The 16,564-nt window shown below is 40.1% G+C and overlaps 1 long non-coding RNA gene across 2 annotated transcripts in view; it reads right to left on the reverse strand.

Annotated features, from left to right (window-relative positions):
- The window catches only part of LOC112668158 (uncharacterized), an 82,530-nt gene that overhangs the window by 19,662 nt on the left and 46,304 nt on the right, over positions 1–16,564 (reverse strand). The window contains exon 4 of one of the 2 annotated variants that reach the window (XR_003141526.3): positions 7,126–9,068. The exons of the other annotated variant lie outside the window; for it this stretch is intronic. This is a non-coding gene — a long non-coding RNA (uncharacterized LOC112668158). Of the gene's footprint in view, positions 1–7,125; positions 9,069–16,564 lie in introns of those variants that run through there. 2 annotated transcript variants of the gene reach the window in all.

Consider the following 16,564-nt stretch of genomic DNA (forward strand, 5'->3'; position numbering starts at 1 on the left):
CAGATTCTTAGTGTTAGAAAAGTTGAATATATTCGGCAGGCAACAAGGCAAGATTTGGGAAAGATCATACATATCCAATGTCTTCTTAGGCCACACAGTCTAATTAGCAGATGGCCTTTATCCCATTCCCTCCTAGCACAAGCTTCATTTTACCAGGTTTTTTCTCAGCCCCACTAATAAAACATCTATAGGCCCAGCTCCCTGCCCCTCCACCCATTCTAAAGCATATTTTTCCCATTTCCCCTTGATTGTCCACTCCCTTTCCCTACAACCCTGAGTCATGAGCAGCCTTCCAGACTCCACTGACTACATGACTTTTTAACACTTTCTCCTGTTAGAAAACTCTGCATGTCATGTAGAAATTATTCTTCTAACTTTGATTTGTTAGTTCTAGTTTTGCCCTTTAGATCTGCCTACAAAAAACTAACCATTCTTGTGCATGTACTTTCATCTAGAGTTGGACAGACTTGGACATGTGGTTACTTCTTCCAGACTAGCATTACTACAGCCAGTGCTAAGCCAGGGTGCTCCTCTCCTTTGATCTTTGATGTCATTCTCAGGGTGAGTCCAGGAAGCTCTAAAACACCTGAATCAGTGAAGCCACCTCATAGTCACCAAAGTTAGAGAAAAAAATACTCTGTCTAGATGCAGCCCCCAGTTCATCTCTGAAGCCATGCATACTAATGATCAGTAGGTGCCATAGAGACCAGTGTTTTCATTTTTATTTATTTATTCATGAGAGACACAGAGAGAGAGAAAGAGAGGCAGAGACACAGGCAGAGGGAGAAGCAGGCTCCACGCAGGGAACCCGATACAGGACTCGATCCTGGGTCTCCAGGATCAGGCCCTGGACCGAAGGTGGCGCTAAACCACTGAGCCACCCAGGCTGCCCGAGACCAGTGTTTTTAATCCACATAAGGTCTGAGGGTCTGAGGAAGTGCCTAAACATTACCCAACTGCCCAGACACACACGGTCTCAGCCTCATTTGTGGTCATCTATAGTTATTCACATAGTGGTCATCATGGTCATCCGTAAGTACCTAAACATAAACACCTATTTTTCACTGTCACCTTTCCATAATAAAAGTTATAGTTTCCAGGCCATTTCCCCTTATGAATTACTGTCCAATTGGAAAACACCTTACTATTCAATGGGACCATTTCTCTCGAGAATAAAGCATCTCTCTATGACACTACATGTAATATTGCTAAGACCTGAATTCACAAGCAAGAATTCATAAGTCAAATCTTTCATTCTATTTACAAAAAAAAAAAAAAAAAAAAAAGCAAGCAGATACTTGCAGAGAATGGTTTAAGAATGAAGATTTCAAAAATAGAGCCCTGGGACACCTGGGTGGTTCAGTGGTTGAGCGTCTGCCTTCGGCTCAGGGTGTGATCCCAGGGTCTCGAGACCGAGACCCGCGTCGGGCTTCCTGCATGGAGCCTGCTTCTCCCTCTGCCTGTGTCTTCTACGTGTGTCTCTCATGGATAAATAAGTAATATTAAAAAAAACAAAAACAAAAATAGAGCCCTATGGTTTCAATAAGATAATTAAAGTATATTGTAAAACTAGGAAAAAAAATTAGGCTGGCTGTCTCAGTCATTAGAGCATTTGACTCTTGACCTTCGGATCATGAGTTCAAGTCTCATATTGGACATGGAGTCTACTTTAAAAAAATTTTTTGGGGGATCCCTGGGTGGTGCAGCGGTTTAGCGCCTGCCTTTGGCCCAGGGCATAATCCTGGAGACCCGGGATCGAATCCCACGTTGGGCTCCCAGTGGATGGAGCCTGCTTCTCCCTCTGCCTGTTTCTGCCTCTCTGTGTGTGTGTGACTATCATAAATAAATAAATAAATAAATAAATAAATAAATAAATAAATAAATAAATAAAATTTTTTTGAAGGACAGGAAAGTTAAATGGACCAGGAGTTATTTCAGGGTTTATAGATGAGTAATTAATTTGGTAGATCCAGACCTTTGTCCAGATTCAAGTTTGCTTCAGAGATATAAGTAGATAATGTTTTCAGTCATCAGTCTTGAAAAACTGGCTGGCTCTACATAAGTAAACAATCATATTGTAGGGGATCCCTGGGTGGCTCAGCAGTTTAGCGCCTGCCTTCTGCCCAGGGAGTGATCCTGGAGTCCCGGGATCGAGTCCCACATCCGGCTCCCTGCATGGAGCCTTCTTCTCCCTCTGCCTGTGTCTCTGCCTCTGTGTGTGTGTGTATCTCTCATGAATAAATAAATAAAATCTTTAAAAAAAAACAATCAGATTATATACATGGTTTGACACAAAAATATAAATATGCAAACAAATAAAATATACTAAATATAATTTCTCAAATACCCTCATTAGAATTGTAGCTTTCTTTACTTTTCATGATTATGTAGCACATGCTGGTTGTAGTGCAGAATTCTAAAACGGCCCCAATGATCCTTACCTTCTAATATCCACGGCCTTGTGTACACCCCTCCCCCTGAGTACAAGCTGGATCAGTAGCTTGTTTTCAACACAGAGAATACAGCAAAAGTGGACACTACTTCTGAGATTAGGTGATCAAAGACTGCAACTTCTCTCTTGCTCACGGTTTCTCACTTGCTCTCTCTAATGGAAACCAGTGGCCATATTGTGAGTTGCCCTGTGGAGAGGCCCACAGGGCAAGGAACTGAGAGGGCCTCCAGCCAACAGTCAGCGAGAAACTGAAGCCTTCAGTGCGACAGCTTGTGAGGAACTGAATCCTACCAACATCCACATGAGTGAGCTTGGAAGCAGAGCTTTTCCCAGTTGAGACTTGGTGGCGCCTAAATCATACCTTTATTGCAGCCTGGGAGAGTCCCTAAGAAAGACGACCCAGCTAAAGCAATCCCAGATTCCTGACCCATAGAAACTGTGAAATAATAACTATTTTTGTTATAAACTACTATATTTTGGTGTGACTTGTTACTCAAAACAAAAACAAACAACACATCTGGCTGTTGGTATTTCTCTGACTGAAAGCACCATGACCCCACCATCGTTGTGGTCTCCCACTTCTTGAACTTGAATATATCACTTTGGCCTTCTTGGCCTTTGCTGCTTGGCATTTGATTCTCCTCAAATACAGATAATAATAATTAAATAAGCATTTTAAACTCTGTACTCCAGTTGATCTTCAAAGACCCTGCTTTGCATCTGGGTTCAGTCTTCTTCTTTTACAGACATCTTTTCCTGAAGTTTAAGAATGAATACTGGCACAATGTGGCAAGTAGAAAAGAAAGGATGTCCTTAAAAACAGCTTCCGGGTAGCCCAGGTGGCTCAGCGGTTTAACGCCGCCTTCAGCCCAGGGCGTGATCCTGGAGACCTGGGATCAAGTCCCATGTCAGGCTCCCTGCATGGAGCCTGCTTCTCCCTCTGCCTGTGTTTCTGCCTCTCTCTCTCTCTCTGAGTAAAAAATAAAATCTTAAAAACAAACAAAAAAAAAAAACCTTCCACCTGGAAATCAATACAATGGCATGAAGCACACATGAATAAAAATATGATTGAAAAAATATTCCTCTTCTAAAACTCATAAAGCAAGATTAATGGTCAATTTAAAACTAAAATCAACCCCCAAATGAAATATCTTCTCCTAAAATCACCATCACATGTTAACTGAGCATGTCTCTTTACCCTGCTATTTTTCACGTTTGGCATCCTCTGGGTTTCCAGCCAGAAGCAGGAAACGTTAAATGTCTTCCAGGAAGCCTGCAATGGTGAGATTTGCCCCAGGTTTGGCAGCACCAAGGAGTGAACAAAATCATCACATAAACTTGTTTATCACACAGCGGCTTATTGCTGACCAAAGCATGGCACCAGGCTCTTTAACCAAAGGGAACCTTGATTCCACACAAGCAACCATGGCCTCCAGGAAAAACTGCCAAGCCAAAATGCCTTGATCACAGAGGGGATGCCTAGAGACGGATATTTTCCACCTCCACCGAAGGATCTAGCCCAAATGCCATGCAGGAATTATCTGCTGTTTATGCAGAACAGAAAAGACATCAAGGCATGAGCTACAAAGAGAGAATCTTGGCTAAGAACAGTATTGTGATTTAATAGCATTTGTCCAACTCTTACACTACGGTTCTTTGAAATTTCCAATTGAAATTTTAAGGGATTGGAATAAGTGAATATGCAAAACAGTCAGAATTTGCTGCTTTACTGATTTATTTTCAGCTATTCTTCAATTAAGACTACCTTCTTGATTGTATGGTTTCATTTGCCCACAACAGCTATTTTAATTGAAAACAACTTTATTTGAACCTGTGTGTCATCTGGTAAAAATATATCGGTAAAACTAACAAGGTTTTACCTAGTATAAGAAATATGAGGGCAGCCCAGGTGGCTCAGTGGTTTAGCGCAGCCTTCAGCCCAGGGTGTGATCCTGGAGACCTGGAATCGAGTCCCACATTGGGCTCTCTGCATGGAGTCTGCTTCTCCCTCTGCCTGTGTCTGTTCCTCTCTCTCTCTCTCTGTGTCTCTCATGAATAAATATATAAATAAATATTTTTCTAAAAAATGAGCAGAGTAGATATAAACAAGTATTTTATTTGTTTGATGCAATATTTTAACCATTGTACCAATAAAAAATATGCCAGTGTACCCATTATTTAGTATAGATTTCATTAAATCAAAAAGAAAGTAAGGATGAGAAAAATAAAATTAGTGACTCCAATATTAGGTCTATTGGCAGTTACGCTTTATCAGCCCAATTAAGACAAATCAAGAGTTCAATTTTTATCTCTTCTCTTAATTGAGGAATTTAGAATATATGTAAGACAGGGTGAAGTGTTCTTTTTTCATTTTGTCCCTTCTTTCCTGGTCTTCTTCAACCTCTCTGTGAAAGAATACTACCTTTGAAAGGACCCATGAAAGGGAGACTTTGAAAGTACATCAGTATATCAAACTTAGACTCCAAGAGAGAAAGATTAGCCTTAGCAGGGGAAAAGTTTGTCTTGTACATGTGACACTCTGAAGACTTTGAAAGACTAAGTCCCTTTACATGACACACAGGATCTCAAAAAAAACAAAACAAAAAAAAACTGATAGAAACCCTCCAGGATGAACTCAGCAGCCTGGATGGAGGGAGAAAGTTATAAATAGGTCAATAAGATCATGAGGAGAAGGGAAAGAGGGCACATCTTCTAAGATGGGGCTAGATGGACTTGAGAAAGAAGAAAGCTGGAGGCATCATGCTCCCTTATTTCAAACCCAATTATTATGCTATAATAATTAAAACATTATATCGATACAACAGACACTTAGATCGATGGAGCAGTAGAGTGAGCCCAGAAATAAACTCATGCATAGGTGATCAATTAATTTACAACAAAGGATTCAAGAATATACAATGGGGAGGGGAGCTTGGGTGGCTCAATCAGTTGAGCATCTGACTCTTGATTTTGGCTCAGGTCATGATCTTAGGGTCCTGAGATCAAGCCCCACATTGAGCTCTTCACTCAGCAAAGAGTCTGCTTGGGATTCTCTCTCTCTCCCTTGTCCCCTCTCCCTCCCCCGCATACTCTCTCTCTCAAATAAATAAATAAAATCTTTACTTATGCTAAATATATATAATGTGGTTTATAAATATTTAGATTTATACTGAGATCTATAAACTGCTGGGGCAGTTTCCTTTCTTGTGCAGAAATGACCCGTGCTTAATTGTACTCCACGCCTTTGCCTAAGCTCATCTGTTCAGTTCATCCTTTCCCCACTCACTCCCCACAGAAATCTACCTCTTCTACCATCCCCAGGTAAGTGTTATTTCCTCCCAGAAGCCTTCCCCAATAAGAATAACATTTCACACTCACCTAGTACGAGTGCTTCCCACATAGTAAAGCCCCATAACACTTCTGAGAGGTGGGCATCATCGTCACTATTTTACACGGGAGGAAACACAGGCACAGGAAATATGAGTGACTTGTCCAAGGTTGAACACCTCGAACTGGGACTGAAATGCAGATAGTCTGAATCAAGCTGTAAACTCGAAGAAGGGAGGAGCCGTAAGAAGAGCACAGGTTCAAATCTTGCTGGCAGAGTGACCCAGGGAAGTCGCTCCACTGTTCCAAGCCTCAGTTTTCTCCTTTATGAAACAGGATACTGAGACAAACAGAGCCAGTGTGTTGTGGAGGTAGACTGTGGGGCCTCACCCCAGTGTCTGGAACCTAGGGGACACATGATTGTTAGCCACCTCCTGCCTTCTGCTCCCTCCTTCCCACCAGCAACTGCCATAACTATCTCCCAGTTCACATGGACTTTCTCTCCTCCACACTAACACAGAAATCATGATCTCCACCACACAACTTGGTCCTTATTCAAAGAGCAATCTGGATTCTATATGCCGCAAGGAACCAAAACTTAGGTCAAAAGTGGTTAATAACAAAAGAGCATTTATGAACTCTAATACCTGAAAAGAGTAGAGATAGGTAGCCAGATATGAAACTGTCAGCAAGGCTCTGGCACCATCCTCTGTGATTTTCCTCTGGTTTGTATGTGTCCATGCACAGCCCTCCTTCTTAGTCAGTTCCCATCATGACAACAAATTTACTACAGCAGTCCCAGCCTTTGGATCTAGATGCTATCCAGGCCATGAAGAGAAGCTCTTGGTTACAGCATTCTCAGAAAATGCCCTTGAGTCCCAGCTCAGGTTACATGTCCACCCCTGGGTCAACCACTGTGACCAGGAGGATGGGCTAATCTCATAGGCTTAGCCTGGGAATATGCTCGACCCCAGCCCTGATCCAGACATGGGAGTCACTGCCCAGGAACCTATTGGATCATCAGTGGAAATCGGGGTTGTGGGTCTACGAGGCATTTTAATAGATGTAATGGCAGTCTCCTGTTGGACAGAGTTCCATATCCTGGCAGTAAAGTGAGCAAGGCTGAGAGTAAATACCCCTGTCAGTCCACAGGACCCAGCTCTTTGAGGGTTTCTGTAGCCCAAACCTTAGGCCCAGGTCCCACGTGGGTTATTTTCTTAAAATGTTATACTTCTACCCCAGTAGCTAAAATAGCCACTCTCACAGGAGTCCAGAATAAATGAAATTGCATGGGATTGGATTCTATCTCTAAATTGATTTTCTATCCTCTGAAAGCTTTATGTTATACTATGTGTGTGTGCGCATGTGCACACACACGCGCACATGTGTATAAAACTGTTGATCAGGTCACTGAGGGATGGTCTTATAAAGAGTCATTTATTTGGCTTTTCTTAGGAATAAAATCCACATTATGACAGTGACTTTCAACAAAGGTTAAGGGTGCAAACTTTGGTTTAAAAAAACAATTTGCCCATAACTCAACTGCTTTTATCTTCAAGCCTTTGAAGCAGAAGGTTAAAAAAAAATCAAATATTTCATCCTAGACATCTTTGGGGAAGGTATATGTAAACAGGAAACACACATAAAACCCCTGAACATAAAGAGACAACAAATGATTATGCATCATTCCAACTGCAGAAATGTATATAAGAGGAAAAATAGATTAAGGATGTTGCCCTTGGAAGCTACTTTCTGTCACAAAGGCATGGATAGATTTATATTTCTCATACTTCCCTGATCCACAAGTTAAATTTGCCATCTTCTGATTCCTTGTCATCATTTCAGATACCAGGCTAAACACCTCTGGGGTGCCTCCGGGGTATTCACAACCTTCAGAGAGTTGTTGATAGTGATCACTTTCTTCTGAAGTCTTTGTTGATCCAAGAATACATATTTTGTTGTTTAAGTCTTCATAAATCAGTCTTTCCGCCCGTTTATCATCTTTGTGGCTTTTCTCTGAACACTCTCCAATATGTCTCCGACTTGCTAATAATGAGGTTCCCAGACCACACTGCATCATTCCAAGCTCAGTCTCTCATTGTGCAGAGATGGGACTTTGCCTCCTTGCTTCCTGACCCACTGTTTCCACTTACAAAGTTCTGCTGCTGCCAGGTCATATACAAAGCCATGATTCATGCGCCTTCCATGACAATGCCTGGGGGAGCCCCAGCACTTCCCTAAACAGGTCAATGCCTCATGTGTAATAAGCGCTCAGAAAAAGTCCTTGAGTAAATGAACAAATCAAAGCATGGGCTCCCCAGTTGTGTCTTCACTGTATCTAAGTGCTTATTACAAAATGAGCAAGGAAGAGGGAGTATGTGCGTTTGTGACAAATGTAGGGGACAAGAAAGCCAAGGAGAGACACAAGAAATCATTCACTGATAATCTGGCCTTTGTCATTATTTGACTGATTTGACTGAGATCAGTTCCACTCTCATTTAGGAAAAGGCAAACTGAAGTTCAGAAAACTAAGAAATGAAGCACCTGGGTAGCTCAAGTGGTTGAGCGTCTGCCTTTGGCTCCGGTCATGATCCCAGAGCCTGGGATCAAGTCCCACATCAGGTTCCCCACAGGGAGCCTGCTTCTCCCTCTGCCTGTGTCTCTGCCTCTCTCTGTGTGTCTCTCACGAATAAATAAATTTTTAAAATCTTAAAAAAGAAAGAAAGAAAACTAAGGTATGTCACCACAGTGGCTGAACAATGAATTGCAACTGGGAAGATGTCTAGGATCAAAATTCTTGTGCCTAGTGTAGCCTCCAGACTAAACCAGTTTTAAATACTATTGGTATTATACTCTCTCTCTCTCCACTCCCCTCTCTCTTTCCCTCCCTTTTTCTCAAATAAACAAATAAATCTCTAAAAAACAAAAACAAAGCTTCCTATTAAGGACTCTCGGTCAAAACTGAGACAAGGGAGCAAAATCTGTTCCTTTTAGTTTCACTTAGAAAAGTTTAGAGTTTGCAAAAAGGACCTTACCTCTCTGGGAAATTAAGGAAACAACAAAACCATCAAGCCCTTCACTTGCTAACAGGACCAGCCAGGTATAAGCCCAAATGTAAAGGCGTTAAAATTTACTGGTATAGTCCCAGCCTGGCCACAGGTGGCCATAGTGCCCAGAGGAAACGCCCTCTTCTCCAATCCATCTCTCCACCTTGCTCAGTTTGTTCCAACAAGTATGTACAGTGATGGCCCCTGGCTGGAAGGATCATAGCAGGTCGATACAGCAGCACCTGGTATTGTGATGAAACACAGCAGTGAAATGCATGGAAAAACGAATCCCCCAAATCCCTCTTCTTTCCAAAACTAATCCAAAAAAAGGTAAGACCAAATAATTTTTCCTACTGGTTAATTCACTTCCCCCAAATTATCTGCACCATACTGTCTTTACAGTTGCAACTCCAAACTAACAAATACTTGGATTGAAAAATTTTAAAGAAGTAAATTCTTCAGATAAGCCCATGTACCACACAAGAGAACACATAATTTCAGAGAAATAGCGCTGGAGAAGTGAGATTTGGTAGATATGTGGCTCTTAGTTTGTTTGCAGGAACTATAAAATAACCATTTTCGAAAGCCCGCTGTGATATTTAAAGCATCCTATAGTACCCATGAAATGTTAGTTGAATTTGTCTAACTGACCTTGGATAAACCTCTCCATATTTGTAGCTTTAGTTTCTACATTTATGAAACAAAAACTCATAATAACTTCCTTGTATCACATGACTATTGTGGGTTCCCAACAGGATAATATATATGAAAGCAGATTTTAAACAATAAAGCATCATACAAAAGTAAGCTATGAAGAAAGGGGGATGGACTATGATGGTTCTGCCAATAATGTAGGCATTCTGCCAAATAGCAAGTTGGAAGTTAATAGCACTTTTTTGCTATTCATCCAGATGTTAGGCACATTCTAACTATAAAAATTGAAGCTATCACTGGCAAACATTCAAGAGGTCAGAGGACTGCTAGAAGGAGCAATGTGAGTGTTCTCTGGCTCTCCTGGGCCCCAAAGAGGGCAGGAAAACTTCTGCATAGAGCTATTTCTCCTCTAAGAGAAACCACAACTCTCTTGCAGCTCTACAGGGAAATTGGTGCAGATTCTAAATATTTTGCTCTGGTGCCAAGCTGAGTGAATGCACACTAGAGTTAAGTCTTTGTTTTTTCACTGGGGAATAAGCCCTTTAGATCTCACACTTTAACCCCACTTCCATAGCAATCAAACCAAGCCAGAAATTTGCACTCGCAAATATTTTTGAAAGATCTGACTAAGCCATTTTTAGATGTTTTTCCAGTCTTCATGTGCCTTTCCCTCCCACAGAGCACAATTAAAAAGGCACCTTTAAAAGGCTATTAAAAAACATTGATTGGCTTAACTGTGCTAATGTCATGGCTTTAAAATAAAATTCTATTAAGTCCTTAAAATATTGCAGACAAGTACTTTACAGCAAAAACTCAGGACAACCATCCTGAGGCTTCTGTTATTCACAGATATTTAGCTAATTACTTTAGTTCAGTTCATCTTTCTTATCATCTTTTGTCTTTCAATTTTTTTAATCTTCTGATAGTTCTCATGAAATAACTGCCTCTCGGCATACCAGAAGCCAGCACTTAGCAGCCACACGTCCCCAAGTCACCACAGTAAATTCAAAAAGAACAAATCAGACATGTGTGCTTTCCCTTTGTTACTATCAATACATAAGGAGGGGATGGCATTGTCTCCCTACATTTGATTGCTAACATCACAAAGTACCCTTCCCTTAGATTTGTCCCAAGATTTATTGTGGCTAACCTGACTAGCCCATGTGATTTCATCCCTGTTTATATAACTGAATCAAAACTGTCCCTGGAAAAACTCAGGAATACAACACTGATGCACAGAATTATTTTCTTTTCTTCTATATTTCAGTTCTTGCTATTGTCATGCCTCAGGCCAGCAGGCTTCACTCTCGCAGCCAGAATGTCTGAGGCCAGTTCAAGACAGGATACTTCGGGAACAGGTCTCATATCAGGATAGAGTTAACACAACATCACGGTTTGGGTAGCTCTACACCAGGCAATGGCTCGGTGTCCTGCTAACATCCTTACATACCCCCACCTGGCCACAGAAGGCAGAAGAAAAGCGAATGGTTTCATACACATGAAGGTATTTGTAAACTGCTCTCTGTTTTGGGAATATTAGGTGTTTGTTATTGCTGGTGCTGCCATTACTGATAATAATGGTGATGATTTATTGAATTTTGTTGTCACTAAAGTAGGATTTCCTCAAGAACCAAGGGGACTCCATTCAGACCCTGTGGAAACCTGAAAGTACAAGAAGTTACCTTGTGAGCTATGTGTCTGACTTATGTGCAAACTGTATGAGGCAGCTTTATGAGTTACTATGCAGACTTAGCTAAGAGATATGACAATGAGTGAGTTATTATGGCAATTTCTCCACAGCTCAAAGTCTGGATCTACAGCTTTGGGAAAGAAACTTTAAGGACATGACTTCCCCTGAAGCAAATTTCAAGGTTAATGAAGGGTCCTTGCCATCCTCTACCCAGATGATCTGTCCTTACATCTCTGTTGTCATTCATTTCCTCATTTATTATTCCAGGTGCTGACATGCCCACCCACCACTGTAGGCCCAATTCTATCAGTCAGTTTATGGAATATGTATAACTATCATTTAGTTTACTCTATCCTCAAGTTTCCCTCCTACTGAGGTAACTCCCTGTTGTTTATTGGGCCCACAGGTGGACTAATTAAATATCCCTTCTCTTTACAGAACAGAAAAATCAAAATTTGCTGTTATTCTACAGATAATAGATTTTTTCCAACTATTCTAAATGTTGAATGGACCAATGTGGGAGGAAAAGAGTCTGAGACAGACCAAACAGCTTGTCACGTCAAGATAAAGTATTTAGAGAATAAGACTTTCTGCCCAGATGTCTCTCCTTCTTCCACTCAACTCCACAGAACCATGACAGCTATAGGGGAATAAAGAAGGTTCCAAGCCTAGCAAGCTCACTGTCCAAGTCTTCCAAGACAGCCAAGAACTCTGCAAATTCATCCCACTGTACACTGGCTATCCCTACTAAAATCACTTCAGGATTTTTCCTCCGCCAATCACTCCTGCTCATCCCGCAAGTCCAAGCATTGGGGTCATCTGCAAGAATTTCAACTGCTATGGCACCATCTCCACTTCCTAGGAACACTTAGGAACTCTGAGCTTGTTCATATCCCTACTCATATTCATGTATAGCTCACTAGTTTGTTAGCAGAGACTACAAAATAATCATTTTTAAATTTTTTTATTTAAATTCAACTTAGCTAACATATAGTATATTATTAGTTTTAGGGAAGAATTTAGTGATTCATCAGTTGCATATAATATCCAGTGCTCATTGTATCAAGTACCCTCCTTAACTGCCCATCACCCAATTTCCCTACTCCCCATCAACCTCCCCTCCAGCAACCCTCAGTTTGTTTCCTAGAGTTAAGAGTTTCTTATGGTTTGCTTCCCTCTCTGTTTTCATATTATTTTATTTTTCCTTCCCTTCCCCCAAAATAATCATTTTTTAAAGGTTCTCCCACCCTGCCCCACCACCACAGAACAAAGTACTCATAAAGTATTGGTATAATTTGTTGAATCAAACTTAGGCAAACTTTTCCATGTTTCCAAGATAAGATCTCATGTATGACAATAATTTGATGCCTTTCAATAAATATCCTCTAAATATTGGTTTGTGATTTGTTTGGTGAGCAAAAAAAGCTATCTATTCATAAAAACAATAATCTCCATGTTCAAAATAAGGAAAATGCTTGGAGTAACATAATATTTAGGCTTACTTAGAACTGTCTCTCACCTCACTTTCTTATCATCATTTATAACTGCACAGTATTGGTATATTTGTTTTCTATCGCTGCCATAACAACTTACCACAAACTTGGTGGCTTAAGCAACATAAATTTATTATCTTATGGCTCTATAGTTCAGATATCCAATACAAATCTCATAGAGCCAACTCAAGGTCTTGGCAGGACTATATTCCTTCTGGGGGGTTCTTAGGGAGAACTTATCCCTTTGCCTTTTCCAGCATCTAGAAGCTGCTTACATTCCTTGGCTCATGGCTCCCTTCTGCCTTCTTCAAAGCAGCAATGGTGAGCCAGGCCTTACTCACACTGCCACCTCTGATTCTCTGCAGCAGGGAAAGCTTCTCTGCTTTTAAGGACTCATGGGACTAGATTGGGCCCAATAAGCCAGGATACTGTCCCTATCTCAAGGTGCTTAACCTTGATCATATCTGTAAAGTCTTTTTCCATGTAAGATAATATACTCACAGATGAGGATGTGGACATCTTTAGGGCCATACTCTGCCTACTATGATTGGTTTCTGCCCCCCACCACTCTCACTTGGAGTAGATATAATTGACATGGATAAAAGTACCAAAAAGCCATGATAGGATGGAGAGCTCTTTTAGCAGCCTCCTCACTGTCCTCCTGACCCTACTTTGATTCATCCCTCATGCTGTTGCCAGATGACTCTTCCAAAGTACAGCTCAAAAAAAAAAAAAAAAAAAAAAAAGTACAGCTCCAGGGTTGCTATTTCCTGCTTAAAATCCTTGGAAAGGCTACTTTCCAAAGTAAGTATAAAATATTCTCTAAAATGTAATGATGATGATGATAAGACAAGGATCAAAGTACTTGCTATGAATTATCACACTTAATCTTTATAGTATCCCAAAGGGATTGCTACTTTTAATGTCCCCAAGAATAGAGAAGAGCTTACAAAAAACAAAAACAAGTGTGGAGTGGTTGGCTAAATTGCTCTACCTGCAACAGATACCTTATACTTTAACTCAAATGCCAACAAACTCCGCCCACAGGTTAAATCTGGCCTGCTGGCTGTTTCTGTACAACCTGTAAGCTGACAACTGTTTTTATAGATGAATGTTTGTAATCTATTTGATGACAGGGAACACTAATTTTGGACCCCAATTAAATGAAATGTTAGCCTTTTTTTTTTTTTTTTTTTTTTTTTACACTATAGGCCTACAAACGAAAAGAGAAATGTAGGCCTATAGTGTAAAAAAAAAAAATTATACTCAAATGCTATTATCATCAATATCATTAGCAGCAGAATTATTGTTGTTTCTATTTCATCAATTAAAAAAAAACTATGGAGATTTGCTTTTTCTTTTATTATATAAGCATCAACATAATGTCCTCAATTTTGCCTCTTGGTCTGCAAATCCTGAAGTATTTACTATCTGGCCCTTCACAGAAAGTTTCCCAGTTCCCACTCTAGCTGACTGTCTCAAATATGAGTAAAAAAACTTTTTTTTTTTTACAAACTCCAATATAATTAACACAGTATTATTATAGTCTCAGGTGTACAATACAGTGATTCAACAATGCTATACATTACTCAGTGCTCATCATAACTGCACTTTTAATGAACATAGATCCCTTTTAACATATTCTTTCAGATGCCCAGGGTTGTATTAAATCATTTCATTACAATGTTATTAAGTGCAAACAAACAAAAACTTGGTAAAAAATAAAAATTTAAAACCTCCTTATGCTCATAGCTTTTAAACAATTACAAATCAAAAACTTATGAATTAAATACAAATAAGCTTACAAAACCAATAAAATTCAAATGACATCAATTTTATGTGTTCCTCACAATGGTCTAATTAAACTCATAGCACCATGAATATGGTATATACTGCTCAGTGCAGATTATATATAAGATGGCCACACTGATGGCCAAATATATGCTTATGTTCATTTTTTTAGGGTTATTATTGAAATTTAACTAAAGTTATAGTAATGCATAAAGAGAACTCACAGCTGCCCAACAACACTTTCATGGCCTGAGAAGTACTTCCCTAACCAATACGAACTATTTCATGTTCCCCAATACACGCTCCATGCAGTAATTTGTGCCTCTTTTCATATTATTCCCTCTTCATGGCTCCAACCACCTGCAAGACTCCCAAATCCCTATCCTCATTTCTGAAGTGATGATTCCCAAGCCAGAGAGTTGGCAGACACTAGAGAAACCAAACAACACAGGACAACTTATAGAAAACTGTGCCCTCCAGAAAAGCTGTGAGTTGTATAATGGCAAACCTATCTAATCAGAGCCCATTCCCTGGGTAGGATAAGTGTCAGATGTTCAAGAAGGAAGCAGGCTCCCAAGACTAGGGGAGATTCCTCTGAGCTCTGGCCACATTAGCACTGGAACCCTAAGCAACTGTATAATTGCCTGGAGGGTTCCTAGAGCTACCTGACACTCCCATGTAGCCTTATGAAAGTCCCTTGCCCTTGATGATTGTTGGTGTGCCTCTCTTCCTTAGAACCTTAAAGAGCAGAACTGATGCCAAATTTGCTGGCTTGTTAGCCCCATTCTTTCTGGAAATTTTTTCAAGATATTTTCATGCCCTGTTCCTTTTTTTCCCAGTCCTCATATATCATTTAAAGAGATTGTTAATGGCAAGAGACAATGGTTACTGAGAACAAGGAAGCCTGGAAAAATGGCACAGGGCTCTCATGGGAACTTACTGTGTAAACTTAGTCATTCATTGGTCAGACATTTTTGCCTGTTTTCCCATCAAGAATATAGTTGTCATAGGGGTACCTGGGTGGCTCAGTTAAACATCTATCTCCTGCTCAGGTCATGATCCCAGGGTACTGGGATTGAGCCCTGCATCACTGGACTCCCTGCTCAGTGGGGAGCATGCTTCTCCTTCTCCCTCTACCCTTCTCCCTTGCTCATGCTCTCTCTCTCTCAAATAAATAAATAAAATCATTTTAAAAATACAGCTGTCATAAAGAACAGTTTTATTGAAGGATGTATGTATAGCATTACTCATTTTCTATAGATTTGGAGTTCACTTGGGTCAAAGTAACATGGCAGTACAAACTTAAATGAGATCCATAATTGGACCAGCAACTAATCTTCCCTTATAGCAGTACCTACCAAATGTTGCTTTGTGCAGTAGAAGAGAGATATAAGCTGTAAAACAGAATTATCAAGGGCAAATTATCAACTGCCCCAGAATAAAGGTAAGTCAAAAGGCAAGAAAATGACATTTTTATGTGTTTGGTATTAACATAGAATAGATTCTCTCATTTAATAGTATTTTTGAGTACCCAATAAATATTCTATGGTGAATTACAGGAAACATAATACTTGGTTCCTGAACTCAAGAAGCTAAGAAAAACAGATGTAAAAAGAAACAATATCTATTGGTCCATGTGCCAAGTGCTTTTACAGATACTATATTATTTATTTCTCTCCAGTGCTAGAGATACATATTATTACCCATTTTATATCAGAAAAGACACAGGTGTGGAAAGGTAAAGTAAGTAGCCCAATATCCATGCATCTTACTAATATCAGAACCATGATTAAAAATTGGGTCTCTCAAAGGGGAACCCTCATACACTTTAGGTGGGAATGCAAGTTGGTGCAGCCACTCTGGAAAACAGTATGGAAGTTCCTCAAAAAGTTGCACAGAGAGCTACCTTACAACCCAGCAATTGCACTATTGGGTATTTATCCCAAAAATACAAATGTAGTGATTCAAAGGGGCACCTGCACTCCAATGTTTACAGCAGCAATGTCCCCAGTAGCCAAACTATGGAAAGAGCCTAGATGTCCATCGACAGATGAATGGATAAAGATGTGGTATATATACATACATACAATGGACTACTACTAAGGCATCA

The sequence above is a fragment of the Canis lupus genome, chromosome 36 (genome assembly GCF_003254725.2).
Source record: "Canis lupus dingo isolate Sandy chromosome 36, ASM325472v2, whole genome shotgun sequence".
Lineage (NCBI taxonomy): Eukaryota > Metazoa > Chordata > Mammalia > Carnivora > Canidae > Canis > Canis lupus.